We start from the raw sequence: 14,117 nt of genomic DNA on the forward strand, positions 1-14,117 counted from the left end.
TAGTTAGTAACTGTATAGCTAGGAACTGTATAGTTAGTAACTGTATAGCTAGTAACTGTATATAGCCAGGGACTGTATAGTTAGTAACTGTATACTTAGTAACTGTATAGCTAGGAACTGTATAGTTGTAACTGTATAGCTAGGAACTGTATATAGTAGGGACTGTATAGTTAGTAACTGTATAGTTAGTAACTGTATAGCTAGGAACTGTATAGTTAGTAACAGTATAGCTAGGAACTGTATAGTTAGTAACTGTATAGCTAGTAACTGTATATAGCCAGGGACTGTATAGTGAGTAACTGTATATAGCTAGGGAGTGTATAGTTATGGACTGTATCGTTAGGGACTGTATATTTTGTGACTGTATAGCTGTATTAGGGACTGTATAGTTATTAACTGTATATAGCCAGGGACTGTATAGTTAGTAACTGTATATCTAGGAACTGTATAGTTAGTAACTGTATAGTTAGTAACTGTATATAGCCAGGGACTGTATAGTTAGTAACTGTATAGCTAGGAACTGTATAGTTAGTAACTGTATAGCTAGGAACTGTATAGTTAGTAACAGTATAGCTAGGAACTGTATAGTTAGTAACTGTATAGCTAGTAACTGTATATAGCCAGGGACTGTATAGTGAGTAACTGGATATAGCTAGGTATAGAGTGTATAGTTAGGGACTGTATATTTAGTGACTGTATAGCTAGGGACTGTATAGTTATTAACTGTATATAGCCAGGGACTGTATAGTTAGTAACTGTATAGTTAGTAACTGTATAGCTAGGAACTGTATAGTTAGTAACTGTATAGTTAGTAACTGTATATAGCCAGGGACTGTATAGTTAGTAACTGTATAGCTAGGAACTGTATAGTTAGTAACTGTATAGCTAGGAACGGTATAGTTAGTAACTGTATAGTTAGTAACTGTATAGTTAGTAATTGTATAGCTAGGAACTGTACAGTTAGTAACTGTATATAGCCAGGGACTGTATAGTGAGTAACTGTATATAGCTAGGGAGTTTAGAGTTAGGGACTGTATAATTAGTAATTAGTAACTGTATAGGTAGTAACTGTATAGCTAGGGACTGTATAGCCAGGGACTGTATAGTTAGTTCCTGTATAGTTAGTAACTGTATAGCTAGGAACTGTATAGTCAGTAACTGTATAGCTAGGAACTGTATAGTTAGTAACTGTGTAGCTAGGAACTGTATAGTTAGTAACTGTATAGCTAGGAATGGTATAGTTAGTAACTGTATAGCTAGGAACGGTATAGTTAGTAACTGTATAGTTAATAACTGTATAGTTAGTAACTGTATAGCTAGGAACTGTATAGTTAGTAACAGTATAGCTTGGAACTGTATAGTTAGTAACTGTATAGCTAGTAACTGTATATAGCCAGTGACTGTATAGTGAGTAACTGTATATAGCTAGGGACTGTATAGTTAGGGACTGTATATTAGGGACTGGAAACTGTATAGTTACTGTATAGTTAGTAACTGTATATTGCCAGGGACTCTATAGTTAGTTACTGAATAGTTAGTAACTGTATAGCTAGTAACTGTATAGTTAGTAACTGTATAGCTAGGAACTGTACAGTTAGGAACTGTATAGCTAGGAACTGTATAGTTAGTAACTGTATAGCTAGGAACGGTATAGTTAGTAACTGTATAGTTAGTAACTGTATAGTTAGTAACTGTATAGCTAGGAACAGTATAGTTAGTAACTGTATAGCTAGTAACTGTATATAGCCAGGGACTGTATAGTGAGTAACTGTATATAGCGAGGGACTGTATCGTTAGGGACTGTATATTTAGTGACTGTATAGCTAGGGACTGTATAGTTATTAACTGTATATTCCAGGGACTGTATATTTAGTAACTGAATAGTTAGTAACTCTATAGTTCGTAACTGTATAGCTAGGAACTGTATAGTTAGTAACTGTATAGCTAGTAACTGTATATAGCCAGGGACTGTATAGTTAGTAACTGTATACTTAGTAACTGTATAGCTAGGAACTGTATAGTTAGTAACTGTATAGCTAGGAACTGTATAGTTAGTAACTGTATAGTTAGTAACTGTATAGTTAGTAACTGTATAGTTAGTAACTGTATAGCTAGGAACTGTATAGTTAGTAACAGTATAGCTAGGAACTGTATAGTTAGTAACTGTATAGCTAGTAACTGTATATAGCCAGGGACTGTATAGTGAGTAACTGTATATAGCTAGGGAGTGTATAGTTATGGACTGTATCGTTAGGGACTGTATATTTTGTGACTGTATAGCGAGGGACTGTATAGTTATTAACTGTATATAGCCAGGGACTGTATAGTTAGTAACTGTATATCTAGGAACTGTATAGTTAGTAACTGTATAGTTAGTAACTGTATATAGCCAGGGACTGTATAGTTAGTAACTGTATAGCTAGGAACTGTATAGTTAGTAACTGTATAGCTAGGAACTGTATAGTTAGTAACAGTATAGCTAGGAACTGTATAGTTAGTAACTGTATAGCTAGTAACTGTATATAGCCAGGGACTGTATAGTGAGTAACTGGATATAGCTAGGGAGTGTATAGTTAGGGACTGTATATTTAGTGACTGTATAGCTAGGGACTGTATAGTTATTAACTGTATATAGCCAGGGACTGTATAGTTAGTAACTGTATAGTTAGTAACTGTATAGCTAGGAACTGTATAGTTAGTAACTGTATAGTTAGTAACTGTATATAGCCAGGGACTGTATAGTTAGTAACTGTATAGCTAGGAACTGTATAGTTAGTAACTGTATAGCTAGGAACTGTATAGTTAGTAACTGTATAGTTAGTAACTGTATAGCTAGGAACGGTATAGTTAGTAACTGTATAGTTAGTAACTGTATAGTTAGTAATTGTATAGCTAGGAACTGTACAGTTAGTAACTGTATATAGCCAGGGACTGTATAGTGAGTAACTGTATATAGCTAGGGAGTTTAGAGTTAGGGACTGTATAATTAGTAATTAGTAACTGTATAGGTAGTAACTGTATAGCTAGGGACTATAGTTAGTTCCTGTATAGTTAGTAACTGTATAGTAGGAACTGTATAGTCAGTAACTGTATAGTTAGTAACTGTATAGTTAGTAACTGTATAGGAACTGTATAGTCAGTAACTGTATAGCTAGGAACTGTATAGTTAGTAACTGTATAGTATTGTATAGTTAGTAACTGTATAGGAAGTTAGTTAACTGTATAGCTAGGAATGGTATAGTTAGTAACTGTATAGCTAGGAACGGTATAGTTAGTAACTGTATAGTTAATAACTGTATAGTTAGTAACTGTATAGCTAGGAACTGTATAGTTAGTAACAGTATAGCTTGGAACTGTATAGTTAGTAACTGTATAGCTAGTAACTGTATATAGCCAGTGACTGTATAGTGAGTAACTGTATATAGCTAGGGAGTGTATAGTTAGGGACTGTATCATTAGGGACTGTATATTTAGTGACTGTATAGCTAGGGACTGTATAGTTATTAACTGTATATAGCCCGGGACTCTATAGTTAGTTACTGAATAGTTAGTAACTGTATAGCTAGGAACTGTATAGTTAGTAACAGTATAGCTAGGAACTGTATAGTTAGTAACTGTATAGCTAGTAACTGTATATAGCCAGGGACTGTATAGTGTGTAACTGTATATAGCGAGGGACTGTATATTTAGTGACTGTATAGCTAGGGACTGTATAGTTATTAACTGTATATTGCCAGGGACTGTATAGGGTAACTGTATAGTTAGTAACTGTATAGTTAGGAACTGTATAGTTAGTAACTGTATAGTTAGTAACTGTATATAGCCAGGGACTGTATAGTTAGTAACTGTATAGTTAGTAACTGTATAGTTAGTAACTGTATAGTTAGTAACTGTATAGCTAGGAACTGTATAGTTAGTAACTGTATATAGCCAGGGACTGTATGGTTAGTAACTGTATAGTTAGTAACTGTATAGTTAGTAACTGTATAGCTAGGAACTGTATAGTTAGTAACTGTATAGCTAGTAACTGTATAGCTAGTAACTGTATAGTTAGTAACTGTATATAGCCAGGGACTGTATAGTGAGTAACTGTATATAGCTAGGGAGTTTATAGTTAGGGACTGTATAGTTAGTAACTGTATATTTAGAGACTTTATAGCTAGGGACTGTATAATTAGTAATTAGTAACTGTATAGGTCGTAACTGTATAGCTAGGGACTGTATAGCCAGGGACTGTATAGTTAGTTACTGTATAGTTAGAAACTGTATAGCTAAGGACTGTATAATTAGTAATTAGTAACTGTATAGGTAGTAACTGTTTAGCTAGGGACTGTATAGCCAGGGACTGTATAGTTAGTAACTGTATAGTTAGTGACTGTATAGCTAGGGACTGTATAGTTAGGGACTGTATAGCTAGTGAATGTACAGGGAGTGAATGTATAGTTAGTGACTGTGTAGCTAGTGACTGTATAGCCAGTGACTGTATAGCTAGTGACTGTACAGCTAGTGATTGTATAGTTAGTGACTGTATTGGTAATGCATGTTTAGTTAGTGACTTTGTAGCCAGTGAATGTATAGTTATTGACTGTATTGTTAGTGCATGTATAGTCAGTGACTGTATAGCCAGTGACTGTATCGCTCGTAAATGTATAGTTATTGACTGTAAGGGTGGTGACTGTGTAGCTCGTGAATGTATAGTTATTGACTGTAAGGGTAGTGACTGTAGCTAGTGAATGTATACTTATTGACTGTAAGGGTAGTGACTGTGTAGCTCGCCTCCCATGAGTCCTACTCTTATTTGATGGAGCAGGAACACGAGTCAGAATGAGAGTGCAATCTCACCACCGGGATTTAACAGGCCCCAGACTTCACTAATCTTTGTAGGTTCAGCTGTACTGTTGAAGCACAACGGGATGTTATGGAGGTGAACGTTTTTAGAGAGATATCCCACTAAGCATTTGATGTCAGGCGACGTCTTTTGAATGTCTTTTTTTGTTATTTTTTGATGTGATCCGGACCAGCCTTGACTTCACCTTCCACGGACATTGATTTTTGGTCCGGACCGGCCTATATTTTACCCATGTCACGCCTTGGTCGTATTATATTGTGTTTGTCTTCATTTATTTGGTCAGGCCAGGGTGTGACATGGGTTTATTGTGGTGTGTTTTGTCTTGGGGGTGTCTAGCATAGTCTATGGCTGCCTGAGGCGGTTCTCACCAGAGTCAGGTGATTATCGTTGTCTCTGATTGGGAACCATATTTAGGCAGCCATATTCTTTGAGTATTTCGTGGGTGATTGTTCCTGTCTCTGTGTTCACCAGATAGGCTGTATAGGTTTTCACGTTCGTTCTTTGTTTTGTTTGTTATTTCATGTCGAGTTCATTTTATTAAAGAACATGAATAACCACCACGCTGCATTTTGGTCCGCTTCTCTTCCACCAGACGAAAGCCGTTACAACCCAAACAAATATGTTTTTATTTGGTCCCATCAGGATCGGCCTTGATTTAGCCCAAACATAGACATCTGCTGTATGTTTCACAAGTTTGGACAGCATAGGACAGCACAGAACCGTACACAGTACAGTACAGTATAGTACAATAGAGTACAGTACAATACAATAGAGCACACTAGAATACAGTATAGAAAAGTATAGTGTACTGTATTGTACCCTACTCTACTGTACTGAATTAAAACTATACTACTACTACACTGTTCTCTCATCAATCACTCCAGTGTTTAATTGCTATATTGTAATTACTTTCTCCTCCATGGCCTATTTATTGCCTTACCTCCCTTATCTTACCTCATTTGCAAACACTGTATATAGATTTTTTTCTACTGTATTATTGACTATGTTTAATTATTCCATGTGTAAATCTGTGTTGTTATATGTGTCGAACTGCTTTGCTTTATTCTTGGCCAGGTCGCAGTTGTAAATGAGAACCTGTTCTCAACTAGCCTACCTGGTTAAATAAAGGTGAAATAAATAATAATAAAAAGTTGAAATTTGGCCATAGAACCAATGACTGAAAAATGACATATTTTTAAACTTCCAGAAAATACATATTTGTACCTTTCATTTAGCATCTAAAATTCACTTGATTTCTGTCTGAAAAATACGTATCTTCAACGTCTGGTAAATACTTATTTTCAACGTCCATACAAAATGCATTTTTGACGTCTGGAGAATAGATCTAACATTTCATTCTGCACCTGGAAAACACGTCTCAAATCCATATTTTCAACGTAATTTTGGTTACTATGTTTCATATAGCCCTGATGTCGACCCACCACACCATGTAAGTTCACATAAGATACAAACAGACACCTGTATAGACAGACATATCCCATGGGTGCTATAGAGAAAAATATGCACAAACAGTCAGCTAGACACACTGGAGACACCAAAAAACAGCTTCCTTCAATGTGTCGACAAATAACTATAAAAAGTGTCTATCGATGATGGATTGATGTCGGTGTCTCTGCCGTGACATCACGGTTGCTATGAGAGCCGGATTTTAGAACCAAACAAAACATTGTGCCAACATTATAATATCATGGTTCTTTGAAAGGAAACACCTAATCAGTCAGGAAGGGTGGGTAGAGAGGTTGGTAAAAGTGATTTATTATTGGAGGTAATACAAGGTATTGTTCATGTTGCTGGTGGTGTTTCTTCAAGTGTGGAGTGATTTGGCCCTTGGTCCAACAAAAACATTACAGGCTACATTGAAAAGTATGCAAGGACACTCATCTGTTTGCCTTAGGGCCATGGTCTCCCATGGCAGTACTAGTAGTATGAAGAAAGATTGGACTTTAGAGTCTTTCAAAGAGCTTCAGCCCTCTGAATCTTGCAGGAATCTAAACGGAGCCCTACTGCTTACAGAAACAGGCGTAATGTAGATCTCAAATGATTAGACGGTTATTGGCTGTATTACTGCTACCTTACCATATTCGGTGTCATTATTGCTGTTTTGCTGGCACCATTTAATCTCTCTAGATCTAGAAAGGTTCCTAGTGGGTAGGCAGTAGCGACCATTTTGGAATTGGGACACTATGGGGTCCTCTCATTTGGGCAAAAGTCTGTCCTCAGTCCTCTCTCCTCCGTGACCCAGTAACCGATAAGAGGTCAAGGAGTGTGTGAATTCGTTAGTAGGCAAACTAAAGACAGTCATCCCCTCTTCAATAGCCTCATTTTGGCAAGTGTACCCTACCGGAGGCCTTTGTCCGAATAGTTTTTAAAGATGCAATATGTCACTTTTTGAGCGACCTGACCAAATTAATATATACATGTGAGTTATAGATATGTTATTCTCATTGAAAACAAGTCTAAGAAGCAGTATATCTGTGTCACGCCTTGGTCTTAGTATTTTGTGTTTCAGTTTATTAGTTAGTCAGGCCAGGGTGTGACATGGGTTTATTGTTTGTTGTATTCTTAGTGGGGTTTTTTAGTTATTGGGATTGTAGCTGATTAGGGGTGTGTGTTACTTAGGTTTGGCTGCCTGAGGCGGTTCTCAATCAGAGTCAGGTGATTCTCGTTGTCTCTGATTGGGAACCGTATTTAGGTAGCCTGGGTTTCGCTTTGTATTTCGTGGGTGATTGTTCCTGTCTCTGTGTTAGTTTCACCAGTCAGGCTGTAATAGGTTTCACGTTCCGTTTGTTGTTTTGTATTTATCAGTTATTCATGTATAGTTCGTTTGTTTGTTTCACTAATAAACATGAGTAACCTACACGCTGCATTTCGGTCCAACTTTCTTGCGACAAACGAAGAACGCCGTTACAATCTGTTCTATATGTGTAACGGCGTTCTTTTGTTGTTGAAGGAGAGTCGGACCGAAATGCAGCGTGTAAGTTACTCATGTTTATTATAAAGACAAAACGAACGAACTATACACGAATAACTAAATAAATACAAGAAAACAACAAACAGAACGAAACCTAATACAGCCTGACTGGTGCAACCTACACAGAGACAGGAACAATCACCCACGAAATGCAAAGCGAAAAACAGGCTACCTAAATACGGTTCCCAATCAGCGACAACGAGAAGCACCTGACTCTGATTGAGAACAGCCTCAGGCAGCCAACCTAATTAACACACACACACACACACACACCCCTAACCAGCTACAATCCCAACTACTACAAAACCCCAATATGAAAATACAATACAATAACCCATGTCACACCCTGGTCTAACCAAATATATAACGAAAACACAAAATACAATGACCATTTCCATGCTTCCCGTTCTTAAGTTTCATTTTTGCTTGTGGTTTTGTACACCAGCTTCAAACAGCTGAAAATACAATATTTTTGGTTATGGGAAATATATTTCACAGCGGTTTAGATGGTACAATGATTCTCTACACTACAGTTGCTTTTTTTGTCACTAACAGAAGTTAGGTGAACCATTAGAATTTTAGCAACCAGGAAATTGCAGAGCGATTTCTGCATAGTGCAGCTTTAAAACCTGCCAGATCCCCTTTGAATCAGCTATATTTTTCTCAATGGGAAAAGAATGGAAACATTTAAAAATGATATGCTACGTATCCTTTTATCAATAAAATGTCTTGCATAACTAGCTCAATTAGTTTGTATCACTTTATACATTTATTTTGGAAATCTACCCTGTAAATATAATTTGCCAAATGAAGCACGATTGTAGGAGAGTCCCAATTCATACAAGTGCTTTTCCCCCCCACTTATCCTCAATGACTTTTGAGCTTTTTCAAAGGGAGGCCAGAGAGGATGCAGGAGTTGAGCAGATCAAATTGACCCTGTGACCTGTCCTGTACATGTGTCCCCGCAAGTGCCACCACAGCCTGACCCTACTCTTTTTACTTTAACACACAGACTGACATGGACCGAGACATAAACATTATATAATTTAACCTGACTCTGTGAGAAGGAACAGAGCCAGTTCCAAATCGCCCTCCCACCTTCTCATCCCCGGCCCTGACCCTTTAATGTTTGCTGATCTGTCAGGTGGAAGCAATATAGTGGAAGCTTCAACACTACACTGCTGATATATACAGTGCCTTGCGAAAGTATTCGGCCCCCTTGAACTTTGCGACCTTTTGCCACATTTCAGGCTTCAAACATAAAGATATAAAACTGTATTTTTTTGTGAAGAATCAACAACAAGTGGGACACAATCATGAAGTGGAACGACATTTATTGGATATTTCAAACTTTTTTAACAAATCAAAAACTGAAAAATTGGGCGTGCAAAATTATTCAGCCCCTTTACTTTCAGTGCAGCAAACTCTCTCCAGAAGTTCAGTGTGGATCTCTGAATGATCCAATGTTGACCTAAATGACTAATGATGATAAATACAATCCACCTGTGTGTAATCAAGTCTCCGTATAAATGCACCTGCACTGTGAAAGTCTCAGAGGTCCGTTAAAAGCGCAGAGAGCATCATGAAGAACAAGGAACACACCGGGCAGGTCCGAGATACTGTTGTGAAAAAGTTTAAAGCCGGATTTGGATACAAAAAGATTTCCCAAGCTTTAAACATCCCAAGGAGCACTGTGCAAGCGATAATATTGAAATGGAAGGAGTATCAGACCACTGCAAATCTACCAAGACCTGGCCGTCCCTCTAAACTTTCAGCTCATACAAGGAGAAGACTAATCAGAGATGCAGCCAAGAAGCCCATGATCACTCTGGATGAACTGCAGAGATCTACAGCTGAGGTGGGAGACTCTGTCCATAGGACAACAATCAGTCGTATATTGCACAAATCTGGCCTTTATGGAAGAGTGGCAAGAAGAAAACCATTTCTTAAAGATATCCATAAAGAGTGTTGTTTAAAGTTTGCCACAAGCCACCTGGGAGACACACCAAACATGTGGAAGAAGGTGCTCTGGTCAGATGAAACCAAAATTGAACTTTTTGGCAACAATGCAAAACGTTATGTTTGGCGTAAAAGCAACACAGCTCATCACCCTGAACACCCTATACCCACTGTCAAACATGGTGGTGGCAGCATCATGGTTTGGGCCTGCTTTTCTTCAGCAGGGACAGGGAAGATGGTTAAAATTGATGGGAAGATGGATGGAGCCAAATACAGGACCATTCTGGAAGAAAACCTGATGGAGTCTGCAAAAGACCTGAGACTGGGACGGAGATTTGTCTTCCAACAAGACAATGATCCAAAACATAAAGCAAAATCTACAATGGAATGGTTCAAAAATAAACATATCCAGGTGTTAGAATGGCCAAGTCAAAGTCCAGACCTGAATCCAATCGAGAATCTGTGGAAAGAACTGAAAACTGCTGTTCACAAATGCTCTCCATCCAACCTCACTGAGCTCGAGCTGTTTTGCAAGGAGGAATGGGAAACAATTTCAGTCTCTCGATGTGCAAAACCGATAGAGACATACCCCAAGCGACTTACAGCTGTAATCGCAGCAAAAGGTGGCGCTACAAAGTATTAACTTAATAAGGGGGCTGAATAATTTTGCACGCCCAATTTTTCAGTTTTTGATTTGTTAAAAAAGTTTGAAATATCCAATAAATGTCGTTCCACTTCATGATTGTGTCCCACTTGTTGTTGATTCTTCACAAAAAAATACAGTTTTATATCTTTATGTTTGAAGCCTGAAATGTGGCAAAAGGTCGCAAAGTTCAAGGGGGCCGAATACTTTCGCAAGGCACTGTATCCAGGCCCATCCCACATGCTAAGATCAAGTGGTTAGGGCCAAGGGGGAGGGATAGGGAGCAATTTCGGACTGGCTGATCCGACAGACAGACAGGTCATGAATTCAAATGAATATTTTTTTATAGGACTATGTTTCCTCTGCGTAATGGAAAGCTGCTAAGTGGCATTTTAATGGCTCAACTAGATAAGTATAAACCCAGTAGCCATCAAAATAAAAGCCTTAGACATTTCAGATCAAACTGAGAGAGACAAGTGACATGAGATAGCTCTTATATCCTGTACCACTGTAGAGAGTTTCGGGACCAAATAGAGCTGCCTTATAATCGCCATCTGCTCCACCAACTGTCCAGGACAGGGAAATGGCCTTTCCCATTGCATCTGCTCTAACAAACTCCAACACTCGCCCCTGCAACCTAGTTTGACTGACGAGCCATAAACAAATCATGTAAAATCATCTATTGATGGCAACTGGAGACCTGCGAGAAAATTTGAGTAAGGTTTCAAGATCTGAAGGTGCCTTATTGTGTTGCGTGTGATTGCCATCTGCTGGTTTGAGAGAGAACATTTCATTTTCTAAAGAAATGTGGCAGCCTGGTCCCAGATCAGTTTGTGTGGTCTAGCGCAGGGATCATCAACTAGATGTAGCTGCAGGACGATTTTTTCTTGATCTGACGGTCAGGGGGCCGGAACATAATATACAAATAATTTGTAAACTGCAAATTAACGGCAAGAAGCACAAACAGATAAAATATTTGACTAAAATATAATAATTTCAAACCTTGCTTACATTTGTATACGATCACATATATCTCTCTATTATGTGTGGGGATACTTTGGCACATTTTCAATATTAAAAATCAGTTGGAGCTGATTTCCTGGTGTTTTTGCCAATTTTTTTTTTAGGTCCAATAAAAAATGCAAATGACCTGTTGGGGAACCCTGCTCTAGTTGTTTTACGACTATAGGAGTTGGCTATACAGCACTAACAGATCTGGGACAAGGCTAGGAACGTGGGAGGAAAGAAACAGAAGGTGCATCTCAATAAGCTGAAGTTGCATCCTCTTCTACTCTCCTTCATCTGTACTGAAGACATATGGAAAATGATGCCTACCGGAAACCAGCTTTCACTTGTCCAGATCTTTCTCATCTGTTACGTCAAAGGACTAGAGTGGAAGACACTGCAGACTTCAGAGATGCACCCAGAGTGAAACAGAGACCAGAGATGCGTTTAGTTCGGTTCAACGTTTTCTACGTTGTGTGGCGGTTTGTACTGAACAACATGTTTCCACAAAAATGTGCACACCGTTCTTCAACAGCCTTTGAAGTAGTGCTACGCTTGCTCCCGTTTGGTGGGTGTGACGAGTTGTAGCCTGATCAATATGGGAGTGACCATTAGAAATCACAAAACTCATGCAGCCAACCATACACGATCGCCCTCTGGGCCACCATAATCACACCGTTCTTCTACTGGTCGTTCAGTACAATACCTTTTCTATTAAATCAAACAATGTTCTCTCATTTCGAACACAACCCTGGGTGGTGTTCATTGAGTCCCACCATAGAAAAACAATAAACGTTAATGAGTGTTTCTTCTTGGACAACTTCAGATAGTACCTCCCTGTTTCACTCCGTTTTGGAAAATTTTCTCAAATTTTGTAGCTACTAAAGAAACCCTAGAGTTCTCTGTGCAAATTGAGGAAGAGGCATGTACAGCAAATAACAGACTCTGGTTCAAAATAATTCATCAAATCAGTTTTATTTGTCTTTAAGGGGTGTCTGATTTCACAAGTTGCAACAAAATATTTCCTCTCAATCAATGCTTAGTTTATTTAATTAAAGAGCCCATTCTCTTCTCAGATAAGAAATTCCTCAAAAAGGGCACACTACAAACAAACAAAAACATATATGTATATATCAAAGTAGATACATAAATATATATGAAAAAAATCAGATAATGTTATCAAAACAATAACAGGAGGCAGGGAGTGTTGAAGGTTGTGAATAAGCTGCATATGTTAACTTACACAGCCAAGATGGGACATGAGATGACAGACACTATTGTGTGTGTGTGTGTATATATATATTCAAATGATATTCTCTCTTATTTATTTATTTATTTATTTATATATAAGAGAGAGAATATCATTTGAATTTAAAAACAACGAAGCACAGCAAACTAATTCTGAACTGGAGTATATAAAAAAAAATGTACAGAATCGTGACGAAGGAAGAGAGAAACACATTGGAAGACTCCCAGTAGGAGTCGACAAACACCCTTTTGTCTTAAGAAAATTAAGATAAAAGTTTGGGGGATTTTTGAATACGTGTACAGTGGTATTGTACTAAGAGGACGATGGGAGTGCATGCAACGGATAAAACTGCCGCCTCCTCGTTTGATAATGCCCCAAGGGTTTGCTTTCATTTTCGTTTTTTACCGAAAGTTGGAGTTGACCCAGAAAGAAAGACAGCCACAACCTGTAAATGATGCCTGCCAACTCTGTTATCGTGCCTAGTTTTGTGGGTATCACAAAGGCAAGGGATACCAATTTGGTTCACTATATCCAGAGTTCCAAATCAAATTTTATTTGTCACATGCGACGAATAACACAACAGGTGTAGAACTTACCATCAAATGCTTACTTACAAGCCTTTAACCAACAATGCAGTTCAAGAAATTGAGTTAAGAATATATTTACTACAAACAAATTATAAAATCAATCTGCACCATACATTTGCCCAAAAGTTCTAATCCATTTTTTTCCCCTTGATAGTTTTTAAATTTTTTATTAATTTCATCAGCCCAGTTCTACTAATATAACTCCCTTCCCTCTTGTTTTTTTACAACCCGATTGTCTTAAATTGGAATTTAAATCCACTGGCCAGCCAGTCAGTGGGCCATGCCCTCGATAACCCTCCAGGCCCATATGTCCCTTGATAGGAGCGACTGGCCCTGTATGGATGTATGAAATCAACTGGAAATGGAAATGTAAGTCTGCCACCTCAACACAGCCATTAATCTTGATCACGCTGGCCATGCACACCTCACGGTCCACCCCACCGATGTTCCTGTATAGACTTGATGTGGATGGATGGTGACCTGGGATAAGGGTTGTGTTAGTGGGGGAGTGGAGACACTGCCATGTAGTCTGGTTGGTAAGGTATGCACTCCCAGTCCTCATTCCTTCCTGGCCGGGTGGTTCAGTCTACAGTAAGCCCAAGAGGGTAAGCCCTCTCTTGAGTATGAATAGTGGAGAGTCCCCCTGGAGAACCAGACTGGAGGAAGGAGGAGGATGACACTGAGATGAGATGACACACTGAGGGTGGTGGGGGGTGGGATCTAGATCTGTGCTACAGTGGTTTGGAGATTAATGTTAATGATTCTATGATAACATGGTTGACTAAAGTGCCTGACAATCTTTGGTCTACCAACCCTACTGGTTGCGATACCGC

The sequence above is a fragment of the Oncorhynchus masou genome, chromosome 12 (genome assembly GCF_036934945.1).
Source record: "Oncorhynchus masou masou isolate Uvic2021 chromosome 12, UVic_Omas_1.1, whole genome shotgun sequence".
In the NCBI taxonomy this organism is placed as follows: domain Eukaryota; kingdom Metazoa; phylum Chordata; class Actinopteri; order Salmoniformes; family Salmonidae; genus Oncorhynchus; species Oncorhynchus masou.